Source organism: Triticum dicoccoides, chromosome 2B (assembly GCF_002162155.2).
Source record: "Triticum dicoccoides isolate Atlit2015 ecotype Zavitan chromosome 2B, WEW_v2.0, whole genome shotgun sequence".
Taxonomy (NCBI): domain Eukaryota; kingdom Viridiplantae; phylum Streptophyta; class Magnoliopsida; order Poales; family Poaceae; genus Triticum; species Triticum dicoccoides.
The window spans coordinates 633455579-633473272 of record NC_041383.1 but is presented as its reverse complement, the minus strand read 5'-3'; the positions used below and the strand labels follow the sequence as shown (position 1 = coordinate 633473272).

The 17694-nt window shown below is 40.5% G+C and overlaps 1 pseudogene; it reads right to left on the bottom strand.

Moving 5' to 3' along the window:
- Window positions 1-12119: 12119 nt before the first annotated feature.
- Window positions 12120-17694, bottom strand: part of LOC119361068 — a 36377-nt pseudogene continuing 30802 nt past the window's right edge.

Sequence of the window (17694 nt, the reverse complement as noted above, 5' to 3'; positions counted from 1 at the left end):
TGCCTAACATGTTCATCACATTTCTTTTCTTTATAGCATGGATATTTGGACTTTTATATGATTCAAAACAATAGTCTAGTTTTGACATGAAGACTTTAATACTCAATCATAACAACAAGCAACCATGTCTTTCAGAATATGAACACTAAAGCTAGTTATCCCTAGCCCATTATGCTCAATCATTGATCCATTCATGAAACACACTCGAATATTAGCTACACCCAATGTTCAAATATGATCATAGTGCCCCTTAGTTGGTGCTTTATAAGAGAAGATGGAGACTCAAATTCAAATAAAAATTGCATAAGTAAAAGAAAGGCCCTTTGCGGAGGGAAGTAGGGATTTGGAGAGGTGCCAGAGCTCAAAACTTAAACTGAGAGATAAAAACATTTTTGAGATGCATACTTTTCCCACCAACGAAAATGGCTTAGACCTTCCAACACTTTCCATGCTAGATACATCATAGGCGGTTCCCAAACAGAAAATAAAGTTTATTCCTTTTTCCACCATTACTTTCACTTTCCATGGCAAGCTGAATCCACGGTTGAACACTTTCCAAGGATTTTATTATTTGACAACATAAAGTAAATTAATTTTTCATTTCAGGACTGGGCATCCCTAATACCTTTTCGTACTCTCGTGCAATGACAAGTGAATAAACATTCATCATGAGAATAACACATCTAGCATGGAAAATATTGACCACCCTTCACCGCCTCGTGAGCGGTAGAGCACAAGAAGGAGAAATTTATTTTGAAAATTAGAGATGGCACATGCAAATTTTCTTAGAACGGCATGGATATACCGCATATAGGTAGGTATAGTGGACTCATAAGGCAAAACTAGTTTATAGGGTTTTGGATGCACAAGTAGTGATCATATACTTAGTGCAAAATGAAGGCTAGCAAAAAGATTGAGAAGCGACCAACCAAAAAGCAAAATATCTTGTACCCAAGCATTAAGCATAAGTAACACCGAATAATGCACCATAAGTAGGATATAAATTTCATTGCATAACTATTGACTTTCGTGCTTGCATAGGGAATCACAAACATTAACATCAATATTCTTACTAAAGCACAATTACTCATCAACATGACTCACATATCATATCGTCATATCTCAAAACCATTACTAAGAATCAAGTTTATTTTGTCCAATGATCTTCATGAAAGTTTTTATTATATCCTCCTTGGATATTTATCACTTTGGGACTATTTTCATATGTTGCTTTTGATAAGCTCAAACAAATATAAGTGAAGAAAATGAGCATAATATTTCTTTCTCTCAAAATAATCTAAGTGAAGCAAAGAGAATTTCTAGAAGTTTTACTAACTCCCAAATAAATCTAGGTGAAGCATGAGAGCATTTCTTCAAAATTGACAAAGCACACCATGCTCAAAATGATATAAGTGAAGCACTAGAACAAATCCACGGCTCTAAAAATTTAAGTCAAGCATAGGAGCAAGCATAGTGTTTGGCTCTCTCAAAAAGGTGTGTCCAGCAAGGATTCAAGAATTAGAACACAAAGCAAACAAATAAAGACTCATATCATACAAGACTCACCAAGCAAAAAACTCATAATATGTGATGAATAAAAATATAGTTTCAAGTAAAATACCAATGGTTGTTAGAAGAAAGCGGGGATGCCACTCGGGGGCATCCCCAAGCTTAGTTGCTTGCTACTTCTTGAATATTATCTTGGGGTGCTTCAAGAATCCCCAAGCTTAGCCTTTTGCTAATCCTTATTCCTTCATCCATCGTAAGATCACCAAAAACTTGAAAATTTCAATCACACAAAACTCAGCAAAACCTTCGTGAGATTCGTTAGTATAAGAAAGAAAACCACTACTATAAGTACTGTTGCAAACCTATTCATATTTTTTTACATTACATCTACTGTATTCCAACTTTTCTATGGTAAAAACTCATCGAAGAAAACCATATAATCATCAAAACAAGCACACGACACAAAGAAAACAGAATCTGTCAAAAATAGAATAGTATGTAGCAATTTGGATATTTATAATACTTCTGTAACTCCAAAAATCTTGAGAAATTAGGAAAACCTGGTTAATTTGTATATTAATCTTCGGCAAAAAGAATCAACTCAAAATCACATTTCTGTGATTTATGAAAACTATTTTCGTGAGTGCATAAATTTCTGTTTTTCAGCATGATCAAATCAACCCAAAGGCTTGCTTGTCACAAACACTAATTTAAACCACAAAAACACATCTAACCAGAGGAATAATTTGGTATTTTTTTGAAAACAGCAAGAAAACCCAAAAGCAAAAAAGATAAAAGTTGGGTTGCCTCCCAACGAGCGCTATCGTTTTACGCCCCTAGCTAGGCATAACACGTAGGATCTAAGTGTTGTCATCTTTGTTTCTAGATCCATAGGATGCCCTCATGATTGATTCATATGGTGGCCTAATTCTTGTTCTATGGAAGTGTTCCATTCCCTTCCTTAGTGTAAATTGAAATTTAATATTGCCTTCTTTAATATCAATCACAACACCAATATTACGTAAAAACGGTCTACCAATAATAATTGGGCAAGATGGATTGCAATCAATATCAAGAACAATGAAATCTATGGGCACATAATTAATATTTGCATGAATAAGAACATCATTAATTCTTCCCAAAGGCTTTTTAATAGTAGAATCCGCCAAGTGCAAATTTAAAGAGCATTCTTCAATATTGGTAAGACCAAGCACATCACATAAAGATTTTGGAATTGTAAAAACACTAGCACCCAAGTCACATAAAGCAAAACACTCATAATTTTTAAGCTTGACTTTGATAGTAGGTTCCCACTCATCATGCAATTTTCTTGGAATTGAAACTTCTAATTCCAACTTTCTTCAAAAGCTTTCATCATGGCATCAACAATATGTTTAGTAAAAGATTTATTTTGTTCATAAGCATGGGGTGAATTTATCATGGATTGCAACAAAGAAATACAATCAACCAAAGAGCAACTATCATAATTAAAGTCTTTGTAATCCAAAATAGTGGGCACATCACTAGTTAAAGTCTTGACCTCTTCAAACCCACTTTTATCAATTTTCTCAACAAGATTTTCACCCTCCGAATCATAGGGACGCCTTCTAACTAAAGTTGACTGTTCTCCAGTCCATTTTCATCAATCGTAATTTAATAAACAAAGAATCAATAGAAGAAACACCAATCATTTTAAGATCTTCATCACTTTTAGCTCTAAGCATAGCAGTTCTTTTCTTACCTTCATCCATAGAAACATAAAGAGATTTAATTTATTCTTCAACTTTAGGCACAAAAATTTTCATCTTGAGAGTTTCTACATCATGAGAAATTCTATCAATACTTCTAAACAAATCGTCAACATTATTCAACTTTTCTTCTATCGAAGTATTGAAATCTTTTTGAGTATTGATAAATTCTTTAATATTGTTCTCAAGGTCAGAGGTGTTTCTATTATTATTATAGGTAGGATTACCATATAAATTACCATAATTATTAGAGGAATTACTAGGAAAAGGCCTAGGATTAAAATTACCTCTATAAGCATTGTTATTGAAATTGTTTCGCGAGACAAAATTCACATCTATGGCAGCACTATTTTGCTCAATCAAAGTAGACAAAGGCACATCATTAAAATCAATAGGAGCACTTTCATTAGCAACCAACTTCATAAGAGCATCAACTTTTTCACTCAAAGAATTTATTTCTTCTACCAAATTGACTTTTTTACTAGTAGGAGCTCTTTCGGTATGCCATTGTGAGTAATTTGCCATAATATTGTCTAGCAACTTAGTAGCTTCACCCAAAGTAATTTCCATAAAAGTACCCCCCCCCCCCCGCGCAGCAGAATCTAACAGATTACGAGAAACAAAATTCAATCCCGCATAAAAAATTTGTATGATCATCCAAAGATTTAACCCATGAGTTGGGTAATTCCTTAGAATCCATTTCATACTTTCCCAAGATTGTGCAGCATGCTCAAGTTCAAGTTGCTTGAAATTCATGATCTGGGTTCTAAGGGAAATAATTTTTGCGAGTGGAAAATACTTAGTAATAAAAGCATCCTCACACTGGTTCCAAGAATCGATACTATTGCGACGCAAAGAAGAAAACTAAATTTTTGCATGATCTCGCAAAGAAAACGGAAATAATTTCAACTTCACAACATCAGTGTCCACATCTTTTTTCTTCTGCATATCGCATAATTCCACGAATGTGTTAAGATGGGACGCGGCATCCTCATTAGGAGTACTGACAAATTGATCTTTCATGACAAGATTCAGCAAAGCAGTATTAATATCACAAGACTCCGCACTAGTGGCGGGAGGAGCAATCAGAGTGCTAATAAAATCATTATTGTTGGTATTTGAGAAATCACACAACTTGTTGTTCTCTTGAGTCATGATGACTTCACAACAAGATTGCACTCAAAAACAGATCTGACTAGAAAATAGCGAACAAAAAAGAGGGCGAATAAAACGACAAATTTTTGTGAAGTGGGGGAGAGGAAAAGGAAAGGGCAAATGGCAAATAATGTAAATTGTGAGGAGATGAGATGAGATTTGTGATTACGAACCTAGTTGATGTTGAAGATGCTCTCCAACAACGGCGCCAGAAATTCCTTTTGATGTCTGCTATAACTACGTCGGTATTTCCCCAAAGAGGAAGGGATGATGCAGTATAGCGACGGTAGGTATTTCCCTCAGTGATGAGACCAAGGTTATCGAACCAGTAGGAGAACCTCCTCACACCATGTAAACAACACCTGCACACAAATAACAAATACTCACAACCCGCATGTTAAAGGGGTTGTCAATCCCTTACGGGTACGGCGCCTCAAGATTAGCAAATAACATGAGATAAAAGTGGTAGATAGGATAAATAGATCGCAGAACAAATAAATTGCAGCAAGGTATTTTTGTAGTTTTGGTTTAATAGATCTGAAAATAAATGCAAAGGAAAATAGACCGCAATGGCAAATATGATTAAAAGAGACCCGGGGGTCGTAGATTTCACTAATGGCTTCTCTCGAGAAAAATAGCAAACAGTGGGAAAACAATTACTGTTGGGCAATTCATAGAACTTCAAATAATCATGACGACATCCAGGCAATGATCATTATATAGGCATCACGTCCAATATTAGTAGACCAACTTCTGCCTGCATCTACTACTATTACTCCACACATCGACCGCTATCCAGCATGCATCTAGTGTATTAACTTCATGGAGAAATGGAGTAATGCAATAAGAACGATGGCATGATGTAGAGATCTATTTATGTAGAAATAGACCCCATCTTGTTATCCTTAATAGCAACGATACATACGTGTCGTTTCCCTTTTTGTCACTGGGATCAAGCACCGTAAGATCGAACCCATCATAAAGCACCTCTTCCCATTGCAAGATAAATAGATCAAGTTGGCCAAACAAAACCCAAATGTAGGAGAAGAAATACGAGGCTATAAGCAATCATACATATAAGAGATCAAAGAAGTCTCAAATAACTTTCATGGATAAAAACATAGATCTAGTCATAAACTCAAAGTTCATCAGATCCCAACAAACACACCGCAAAAAGACTTACATCATATGGATCTCCAAGAGACCATTGTATTGATAATCAAGAGAGAGAGAGAGAGAGAGAGAGAGAGTAAGCCATATAGCTAATAACTATGGTCCCGTAGGTCTACAAAGAACTACTCACGCATCATCGGAGAGACACCAATGGACATGATGAACCCCTCCTGATGGTGTCTAGATTGGATCTGGTGGTTCTGGACTCTGCGGCGGCTGGAATTGATTTTTGTTGACTCCCCTAGGGTTTTTGGAATATTGTGGTATTCATATAGCAAAGAGGTGGTTCAGGGGGCACCCGAGGTGGAAACAACCCACCGGGGCGTGCCTGAGCCCCCAGGCACGCCCTGGTGGGTTGTGCTCCCCTCAGAGCACCCCCAAGGTGCTTTCCTGGCCCATATGATGTCTTCTGGCCCAAAAAAATCCTCAAAAAGTTTCACTGCGTTTGGACTCCGCTTGGTATTGATTTCCCGCAATGTAAAAAACATGCAAAAAACAACAACTGGCACTGGGCACTATGTCAATAGGTTAGTAACAAAAATGATATTATGTGATTATAAAATGATTGTAAAACATCCAAGAATGATAATATAACATCATGGAACAATCAAAAATTATAGATACGTTGGAGACGTATCATTATTCTGTTTACATGAATAAAACCTTCTATGGTCACACACCCAATGTTAATGGTTTATTGAATCTCGATCGTAGTGATACACATATTCATAATATTGATGCCAAAAGATGAAAAGTTGATAATGATAATGCAACATACTTGTGGCACTGCCGTTTAGGTCATATTGGTGTAAAGCACATGAAGAAACTCCATGCAGATGGGCTTTTGGAATCACTTGATTATGAATCATTTGATACTTGCGAACCATGTCTCATGGGAAAGATGACTAAAACTCCGTTCTCCGGAACAATGGAGCGAGCCAATGACTTACTGGAAATAATACATATCGATGTATGCGGTCCGATGAGTGTTGAGGCACGCGGTGGGTATCGTTATTTTCTAACCTTCGCAGATGATTTGAGCAGATATGAGTATATCTACTTAATGAAGCACACGTCTGAAACATTTGAAAAGTTCAAAGCATTTCAGAGTGAAGTGGAGAATCATCATAATAAGAAAATAAAGTTTCTTCGATCTGATCGCGGAGGCGAATATTTGAGTTACGAGTTCGGCCTTCATTTAAAACAATGTGGAATAGTTTCACAACTCACACCACCTGGAACACCACAGCATAATGGCATGTCCGAACGCTGTAACCGTACTTTATTAGATATGGTGCAATCTATGATGTCTCTTACCGATTTACCACTATAGTTTTGGGGTTATGCATTAGAGACAGCTGCATTCACATTTAATAGGGCACCATCTAAATCCATCGAGACGACACCGTATGAACTGTGGTTTGGCAATAACCTAAGCTATCGTTTCTTAAAGTTTGGGATTGCGACACTTATGTCAACAGGCTTCAGCCTGATAAGGTCGAACCCAAATCGGAGAAGTGCGTCTTCATAGGATACCCTAAGGAAACAATTGGGTACACCTTCTACCACAATCCAAAGGCAAGATATTTGTTGCCAAGAATGAAATCTTTCTAGAGAAAAAGTTTCTCTCTAAAGAAGTGAGTGGGAGGAAAGTAGAACTTGATGAGGTAAATGTACCTCCTCTCGAATTGGAAAGTAGCACATCAGGAAAAAAACGTTCCCGTGATGCCTACACCAACTAGAGAGGAAGCTAATGATAATGATCATAAAACTTCAGATCAAGTTACTACTTGACTTTGTAGGTCAACCAAAACACGTTTCGCACCAGAGTGGTACGGTAGTCCTGTCCTAGAAGTCATCTTCTTAGACCATGGCAAACCTACGAACTATGAAGAATCTGTGATGAGCCTAGATATCGACAGATGGCTTGAGGCCATGAAATCTGAGATAGGATCCATATATAAAAATAAAGTGTGGACTTTGGTGGACTTGCCCGATGATCGGCAAGCCATTGAGAATAAATGGATCTTCAAGAGGAAGACGGACGCTGATGGTAGTGTTACTATCTATAAAGCTCGAATTGTTGCAAAAAGGTTTTCAACAAGTTCAAGGTGTTGACTATGATGAGATTTTCTCACTCGTATTGGTGCTTAAGTCTATCTGAATCATGTTAGCAATTTCCGCATTTTATGAAATCTGGCAAATGGATGTCAAAGCTGCATTCCTTAAATGGATATCTCTAAGAAGATATGTATATGATCCAAACCGAAGGTTTTGTCGATCCTAAAGGTGCTAACAAGGTGTGCACGCTCCAGCGATCCATCTATGGACTCGTGCAAGCATCTCGGAGTTGGAATATATGCTTTGATGAGGTGATCAAAGCATATGGTTTTATACAGACTTACAGTGAAGCCTGTATATACAAGAAAGTGAGTGGGAGCTCTGTAGCATTTCTAATATTATATGTGGACGACATATTTTTGATTAGAAATGATGTAGAATTTCTGGATAGCATAAAAGGATACTTGAATAAAAGTTTTTCAATGAAAGACCTCGGTGAAGCTGCTTATATATTGGCCATCAAGATCTATAGAGATAGATCAAGACGCTTAATAGGACTTTCACAAAGCACATACCTTGATAAAGTTTTGAAGAAGTTCAAAATGGATCAGTCAAAGAAAGGGTTCTTGCATGTGTTATAAAGTGTGAAATTGAGTAAGACTCAATAGCTCTACCTTGACAGAAGATAGAGAGAATGAAAGTAATTCCCTATGCCTTGGCCATAGGTTCTATAAAGTATGCCATGTTGTGTGCCAGACATGTTATGTGCCTTGCCATGAGTTTGGCAAGGGGGTACTGATGAGGATATAGACCTAGGGTAGGGTCATAGGCCTGACCTACATACCCTACCCAAGGTCACTACCCTAGAAGCAAGGAAGCTCAAGAGACAATAGGGAGTACCCAAGAAAGACGTCAAGTGCAATCCACTTGACCAACAATATCACTCGGGTATCCCACCTTTCCGAAGACCACTCGACCATACAAGAAACCACTCGACCTATGAAGACCAGGAGTCAGACGGAACTACAACGGTCGGACATTCACTCTATAGTCTTCATGGACATTAATGACACTTATGGCTGGCGTTATCAGTAATGCCCCTCCTTTATATACATTAAACCCTCTGTAACGGGGGACGGCTAGGGTCCTGGCGCACTCTATATAAGCACTTGCAGACATATATCATGGGAACTTTAGATTGTTTAAAGTGTTATAAATCTTATAACATGCATCGTTAATAAAGAATGCTACTGACAGAATTATTTATACCCTTGAACATATTGTCAGTATTTTTCCTCGGCGCTTCTAATTTTACCATTATCTCTGTAAGTGATATTGTGGTTTGTAATAGTTTGGTTGCGTACTTTCATTTCGGCAACTGTTGTTTGAATTGGGATCCTTAGAAGGGTAGTTTTGCTAGACTAGGGTTATGCCTGATTAGTAGAGATAATAATTCCATCGGGATATAATTCTCTTTGTCCATAGAAGAGGAAGACAACGCTACTGTTGTATGTGCATGAAGCCTATTGCTTTTTTCTAGCATTTACTTTCTCCATTGATGCATATAGGCACAACTTTATTATTGAATTCATAAGAAAGAATTGATGTTTAGATTTTGTGTTAAGAAATTAATCCCTTGCACTAGCTATAACTATTTTTCTTTGATTAGCTGCATTCTATGTTGTAACTTGATTCATATGTTGTTGTGAATCAAAATGAACTAGATGTGTGGCTCTTCTTATACCGCTCGAGCTTCAGAGTGTGGAACTTGCATATGGGAAGCTGGACAACTTAGTAAAGCACATCTTCGAGAGGCTTGAGGTCATATATCTAGGGCATAGTCGACTTGGCAAGAAAAAAGAGATCTGTCATTTTTAGTTTATATTCTCGTATACAAAGATAATGTGAAATGAAATAAATATGTGAGTGCATTAGTTTTAACTTTACACAAATTAGCCCAACTACCTATGTCAAGCCATGTTTCCATCGGCTAATTTCTCTCAAATATTTCTACATTTCCTTCTGGATATACTGTTTGGTATGGACAACTCTCACACATCCATGTTTCTAAACTCTCATATTCCGTATCTTGGTCTTTTCGGATGACGATATGCAACTTATCCTGCAAAATTTGATGCTTCATGGTTGTTTGGACCTCTCTACACGTGAAGCGCATGTGCCTATTTTGAAATCAAGGCTAACCGTGATAAAAGACTAACAACCCACCCAATCATTCAAAAACTTATTAAGAAATGACCAGATTTAAGATTCTTCACTTACTAACAAATGTAAAACTCATCCATAAGACTAATAAAATAATATCTTCATCCTCCCTCAAAAAAATATCTTCATCCATGATTTTTAATTTATTTTTATGCATGATACATTAATATGTTCTTACTTGCCAAATAAATATCCGTCATAAAAATTTAATTTCCAGGCCGCAAACATCCATGTATATGTTTTTTTTTTTTGCAATTTACCTATTGTTCCATCGCCAAAATTGACGGGCACAGCAACACACGCCAATCATGATCTAGTGACTTGTCACAGTCTCTGAGGCTTCCAATACTCAGCAGGGCCACAGATAATTGTAAAGCATTTTTGAAGTAAACAAAAAGTTGTCTGGACAACCTTTCTAGCTGATTCTTGGCATGCTGAAAAGTTAGCTCTCTTTTTGCCTTGAGAACATTGTATTGCCTTCCAAATGTGGCTCATGGGGTATAGATACCATCCGCAAGGTAGTACCCCATGTTGTACTTATGGTCATTGACAATATGGTTGCAAGGTGGAGCATCACGGGCAACAAGCCTTGCTAAATGAGGATATCTCTAAAGGACATTAAGGTGATTGTGAGAGCGAAGTATGAATGCCAAATCCACAAAGCATGTGATGCAAACTGCATCAAGAATGATGGTTGGATCATGGCAATGCCCTTTGTATTAGCATTTCCATGGCGCATGAAAATTCTTCCATCTTCAGTGCATACAATCAATGGATCCAAGCATACATGGCCAACCTCTCTCTTTACTTTTTTCCAAAAGCCTCTCGGTATCTTTATCAGTGGGTGCCCTCAAGTACACCGGTCCAAATATCTCGGTCATGACTGTGGCGAATCTGTGCACACACTCGAGGATGATATCTTCCCTCGATGCAGACATTGTCATCGATGGCATCAGTAGGACATCCATACTCAAGCACTCGCAAAGCCGTTGTAATCTTCAACAATGGAGTTGCACTTGCTTCTCCTATGGCATTCCTTCTGAATGGAAACGAATGATTATGTTTCTCCGCAGCTCTTGCAAAGGTGTTGATGAGATCCTGGTGCATCCGTAATCACTGCCGAGACTATTTCGTGGGATATGTTTCACTCTGAGCAAAGTAATCCCTCACTAGATCATGACGACCCAGTCCGAGAGCCATGCCTCGGTCTCCTAAAATCCTCCTCTCGAATGATCGCGGTGGGCATCAACTCGAATCAACAGCTTCTTCATCCTCCTCTAATGCAAAATCATCCAAGTACAACTCCCACAACCTGTTCATCTACATATTTGAGTGTTTCACGATCAATTTTTGACAGTAATCAACAAACAACAGAAAAGTTGTTGGGCGTAATTTGTCAAATACCTTGTGCGCGGGCAGGGTCGGAGACACGACGACCGACGATGAGCACCAACTATGGCCGAATGGCGGCAGAGGACCCCGGATATGTTGCCTAGTAGTCACTGTTCAAGAATTCAACCGATTAATTAGTTAACGGGCTAGTTATTCGCTACTCGTAGGATGGCCGAATCAATTAACACATATTCGTCACGTTAACTTGTCAGGCCGATTAACTTGCATGTGAGACCGAGTAAAAGGTTGGCAGGCCGATTATTCGTTGCTATCCCATTAACTTCTGGGGAGACAAAGCTCAATTTTTTGGCCCGTAACCCCTCCCATCGCCCTCTCGCTCCTTAATAGGTAGGGTTCGACCAAATTGTAACATATTTTGGTATATATTACATAACTGAGAACATGAGAGTATGGTATAGTACATAAATATATAGATATATGTTGCTAGGTTACTATTTAATCTACCGATTAATGGTCGACTCATTAATCCAGTTAATTTACCGATTCATCAATTAATCGCTACTCCCAAGTCAACCGAGCAGCTACCAGTTATCGATTTTCTTAACAATCCGCCGAGGCAATTCCAGGGCTGGAAGGCAACACAGGCAATCGGGATGTAGCGGCAACGACATCGGAGGTCAACAAGGCTGTTCTGGTGGCGTCAGCCGGAATGGGCTCGCATGTCAATCTTCTACAACATCTTTGATGTTCAGCGCTTCTGTTCCTGTCCAAAGTGGACCTTGGTGGCAGCAAAACTGCTGATTTTAGCATTGTGTAGTTTTCTTTTCTTGTTTGAAAATTGTCGCACCGGGGAGATGACCCCACTGCAAAGTCAGGAACTCACATCTTGCATCAACACATCTTGCTTGTGCACGTTTGTTTTGTGGGAACTACATGTGCAGGGTTTATTTTTCACAGTGCAGAATACAAATAGACTAGAGTGGTTGATTCAGGATCCAACGGCTGAACATGGCGAAGCACCTGTCAGGCTCGTACTCAGGCGCCGTGTGACCGGCTCCCTGAAAACCAAAACCAGAGCAGCAATTTAGAACCGATGGTCTACTAAACCAGAGCATCCCACCACCAACACACGCAGAGAAGGGGGAGTAATTTGCTTACCTTTACGGTTGCGAATGTCGTGTTGTTGGAGTAAGTTATGGTGAATCTGCAAACCAGTGAAAAGAAAGCAGATGAATTACTGTCAGAGAGTGAAGTAAACAGAGCATGCAACCAAAATGAAACAATGACGAACCCGGCAGACTGGCCATTGAGATGCCACGCCCTCCATTCGTCGACGATGGGGAAGCCAAGCGACCTCACCCACGCCTGCGTCCCCAGGTGCGGCACCACCGAATCGTGGTCGCCGCTGCAATGGACACCAAACAAAATCCTATCAGAATAACGCTCCATCTTTCAGCTGGTTCGTATACGCTTGATGCTACATTTTGAGATAATGAAATCACCTTTTATCGAACAATCTTTCAGCTGGCTCACTCCAACCGATCCTAGTTTATTATGCAGTAGTAACAGGGCAAAATGTCAAGACCTGTATACAAGCGCGCGGTAGCCGTTGGCTGTAACGTTCCGGTGATACTTGATGCTACTTAGAGGATGCTTGGATACAAGGGACTATTTTTAGTCTGACTCAAAATAGTCTCTTTTAGAGGCTAAAGTTCCAAGCACCCCGGACTAAAGAGAGGCTAGGACTAGTCTTGAGGCTAAAATCTTTTAGTCATGGGAAACCTACTAAAATATGTATTAGCTCTCTCTCTCCTCATTTAATTCCTCTCCTTAGTTCTGGATTGGAGGGTTTGGAGGATAATAAATGCTCAGCAACTAGATTTTAGTCTCTTTAATACTTGGGTCCAAGCATGGGTGAGACTAGCAAGTTTTAGTCCCACTACTTTTAATCATGGGACTAAAACGTATCCAAGCATGCTCTTAGGAGGTCCCTGGTGTACGGGAGGCCGCCATCTTGGCACCTCACCCACTCGTCCACGGTGCCGTCCTTGACGCCGAGGGCGTCTCGGGTGCGCTCGTCGTTCGCCCAGAAATACGATAGGTAGTGGGCGTAGTCCTGATCCATCGGGTACGCATGATCGGGTCAGTCCAATGAAAGTGGAACACATATAGGGTAGAGGTGTATGCATGATGCTCACTCACAATACAGTCAAGTGGAGGAGGAGCTGGCGGATGTTTTAGCCGTTTCCCCACGCATTTGATCAACAAAATATGCGGCGACATAACTTCAGAGAGGAGCTGCAATTGGATTATTTAGAACCGTTATAGCCTTCAGTAGTTGGTTAGATAGTATTCAGTCTGATCCAGAATAAATGTCGTGGTTTTAGTTTAAATTTGAACTAAAACCATGACACTTATTTTGAATCGGAGGGAGTAGTTCATATTTATGGAATAAATGGGTGTTCTTACATTATTGAAAGTACCCAGGGCTTTAGCACACAACACGTTTGTAGGATTCTTGTAGTCTTGTCCTTGACAATGCCCCGATATCATCTGTATGAAAGAAATTTATACTATGAGTATTATTTGTAACACAACAGTTTTGACACAATTGTATGAGCAGATGGACGGTTAATTACCTCATATAATTGATCTGATATTATACCAAATCCGTGAGCAAATGGCACTTTGGACCTTTCGTCAATACGTTCACCTGTTACCGGGTTTCCTACTAGATAGCCCTATCGGTGACGAAAAATGAATATAAATATGGCATCAAATATATTAACACCACACTAACAATACCACAGACATGTGTCCTCTACACATGCTACGAAAATATTGGAGGCACGGGTTGTTGAGTAGAGATATTTTTTTGCAGAGCTAAGTAGAGCCGTTTAACATGGTGTGCTTATTTGTTAGAATAAAACTGAGGCATACCGTCGGTCATCCGAGGACCAAGCAATCACACGAGAACGACATCGAGATTTGTTGACGAGGTTCACCGATATGGCTACATCCCCGGGGCTTGACTAGGGCGCTCCTTCCCATGACACCGCTACAATACCGCACCCGGTCGCCCTAGACACCGGCACATGCCGCCGGCATCCCTGTGTTCCGGTGCTATTATGTTGGCATAGGTTATATCGTATGTCTACCCCCGCTATGTATGAGAGGCCTAGGATACAAGTGTCCTACTAGGACACGATTCCACATCCTATGTAAACACGATACAACTACAAGTCCAACTGTAACCTACCTTGTACACTATATTCGACACAACTCTAACAAACTCCACCTTGGCGAATATTCTCCATCACCTTGAGTTCGTCCATGCGTCAAACTTTCATGTACATTGGACTTGCTTGAGCTTATCCCATGAGCACCGCTGCTACTCCAAGACTCCATATGATTCCACTTGCAACTTGTAGTCCCTTCTTTTCTTGACCACGGTCAACACTCGAGCAAAATTAAGTTCCTTGTTACTCTAGCTTGTGCTCCCAACTTCCGAAGTATCCGTTCAACGCCATCACACACTGACCACTGACCTGCGTGAAAGTGAACAACTCATATATTGGGTGTCACACATAAGAGTTGCCTGAACTCAACATCACCGCTCTTTCTTGACCGTCTGTCTGAAACTGGAAGGAATTTCACCATTGCTTGTAGTCATCCCGAGTAAAATTCGCAGTTGTCTCACCACATGTATGACCACCAGAGCCCTGGCCCGTCTCCATGCCCCATGCGTACCGCATGCCTCGCCGCTATTACCGCGTCGAGCCTCCACTGTCCTGGTCGAGTCTCAAGGGTCGCGAACCCACACCACTCAACCTCCACTGCGGAGTACCACCGATCATCACCGACCGATGACGAGGTTCACGCTTCCATCAGACCACTGGGCTCTAGTCCGAACTACGTGTCCCTCGCTTTTTCCCACTAAATAGGCTGGATCCTTACACTGTAGCCCCTCAATCCAGCTCCACCTTCAACATGACTCCATGGTAGATGATCAGTCCACCCTCACATCCCGTCGACTTCAAGTTCACATGTGTACGCCATCTTGAATCAACCCCACGCCATAGTCTTGTCGAAACCACACAAGCACTCAGGCCTGTGCCACCTGTTTTCACGCCCAGAAGTCTATCACCATCAGCATCATGCTCCTATGTCATCCTCGCCGATCCCACCATCGTCTTCTATTCCAACCGACTCACGTCGATCCCGTTAGACTGCCCAGTCCGACCCAGCCGAACTCGTTCGACTGTACGACACGCTCGAGGCTCCCAAATCGTCTTCCGTGAATTTGCATCCATCACATGATAATTCCATCTTAGCTGACATGACTTTCTGCAACTTCTTCAAGCATCCATGTCGCGCCAACAATCTTTCACCTTTGTCTGGCATAATCCAAGGTTTTCATTTCCTTAAACTTCTCCACCTCAAACCTGGTACCCGCTGGCACCCTGGTTCTTCATACAGCTGACCATGTGAAAAAATTATCCGGCCTTTCCATGCGACGTGCAAAGTACACGAACACTGCTACTAGCAAAACCAACCAGACTTCGTCTTCACGTGAGCAGCTCCTGTCTTGGCTTTCACTCCTGATGCTAATTGCTTTTGCCTTGCCAATGCCTCTTTGCTAATTCCCGATGGATGTGAATCATGTGTCAATGGATTTTCCCTGCCGCCGAAAGGATATGTCTCTTGCCTCGCTGTGTCACACGAGGACTCGGTCCTCCTTTTGGTCTCCAAACAAATATCGATCGATACCTAGATGTACACGACTCTGGTCTTGCGCTCCTCCATATGCACGCGTACACACGCTCACCAGCTGCCGCTTGGCCCGTGACTTGCCTGGCTTCTCCTCGGCTGCAGCCCACGCACGCGCCTTGCGCTTCGCAGCCAGGGGCCCGGCCTGCTGCCTGTCTGTCCGCGCACGACACGCCGCCGCATCTTGCCGAGTCGCTTTCTCATGACCTGCTGCTGCAACTCACCACCGCCTAGGCATCCAACCACGCGATTGCTTCTTCATCCTCTAGATTAATGTTCCACAACCTCCGAACAATGTAGCTCTGATACCACTTGTTAGAATAAAACCGAGGCATATCGTCGGTCATCCGAGGACCAAGCAATCACACGAGCACGACACCGAAATTTGTTGACGAGGTTCACTGATATGCTACATCTTCGGGGCCTGGCTATGAGCGCTCCTCCCCATGACACCGCTACAATACCGCACCCGGTCGCCCTAGACACCGGCACATGTCGTCGGCATCCCCTGCGTTTCGGTGCTATTATGTTGGCATAGGTTACATCGTGTGTCTACCCCTGCTATATATGAGAGGCCTAAGATACAAGTGTCTACTAGGACACGACTCCACATCTTATGTAAACGCGATACAAAACTACAAGTCCAACTGTAACCTATCTTGTATAGTATATTCGACGCAACTCTAACATTATTTAAACTGCAAAAGGGTAGATATGTTTAGGTTAGTTATAGTTTTAGATATCTATCGGCTAGAATGGTATACGTACAACATTGGCCATAGTTATGAAGATCCGTCGTCTATGCTTCATTAATTAAAAGGTACTTAAGGATGTATACTTTCTGTTGAGTTTTCTAGCATATTTTATCTGAGTAATGCTACACGTACAAAGACTTAGAAATGTTTACTTAACCTTTCAAACTAACCCCCCCCCCCCCCCCCATTTTAAGTAAGGTGGGCCCCATCATCCCCCTATTACCAACCAATCACAATTCTCCACATTAGTTTGTACGTAAAATCTTTAAGTAAATCTTTGTAGATGCAGCATTACTCTTTTACCTTTTACCAGTTAAAACATCATGTACCTTAATATAATCACTGACAGAGATGAGTGGATATAGCAATGTAATTATTATAATTTTTAACTTACATTTTGTAGTATCTACGTTTTATGGACAGAGCTACCGTGTGGGTTTACATGCTTCTTTCTAGGGATGAAAACTGGGCGGAAACTAGGGATGAAAACTGGACGGAAACGTTCCGTCCATTCCACTAAGAAACAAAAGCATAGTGTAAATGGTATTTACATAACAGAAGCAGAATGAATATCTTATCATGGAATGGGAATAGAATGGCATTTCCTGGTGAACCTTCCATTAAATTTTATGGTAAACTTACTCCTTTACTTGCTTATAGTGGTAACCATTTTTTTCTTATCTTGTACTCCCTCCGTTCCTAAATATAGGTCTTTAGAGATGTATATAGCAAAATGAGTGAATCCGCACTCTAAGATGCATCTATATACATCTGTATGCAGTCCATAATGGAATCTCTATAAATATTTATGTTTAGGAATGGAGGGAGTAAGATTTTTGTTGCTAGTTGCCATCTCATGCAGGCTATCTCATGTGGTCACACTTATACTATCTTTATATCTGTAATTCCCTAAAATGAATATAATTAAAACTTGTAATATCCTATTC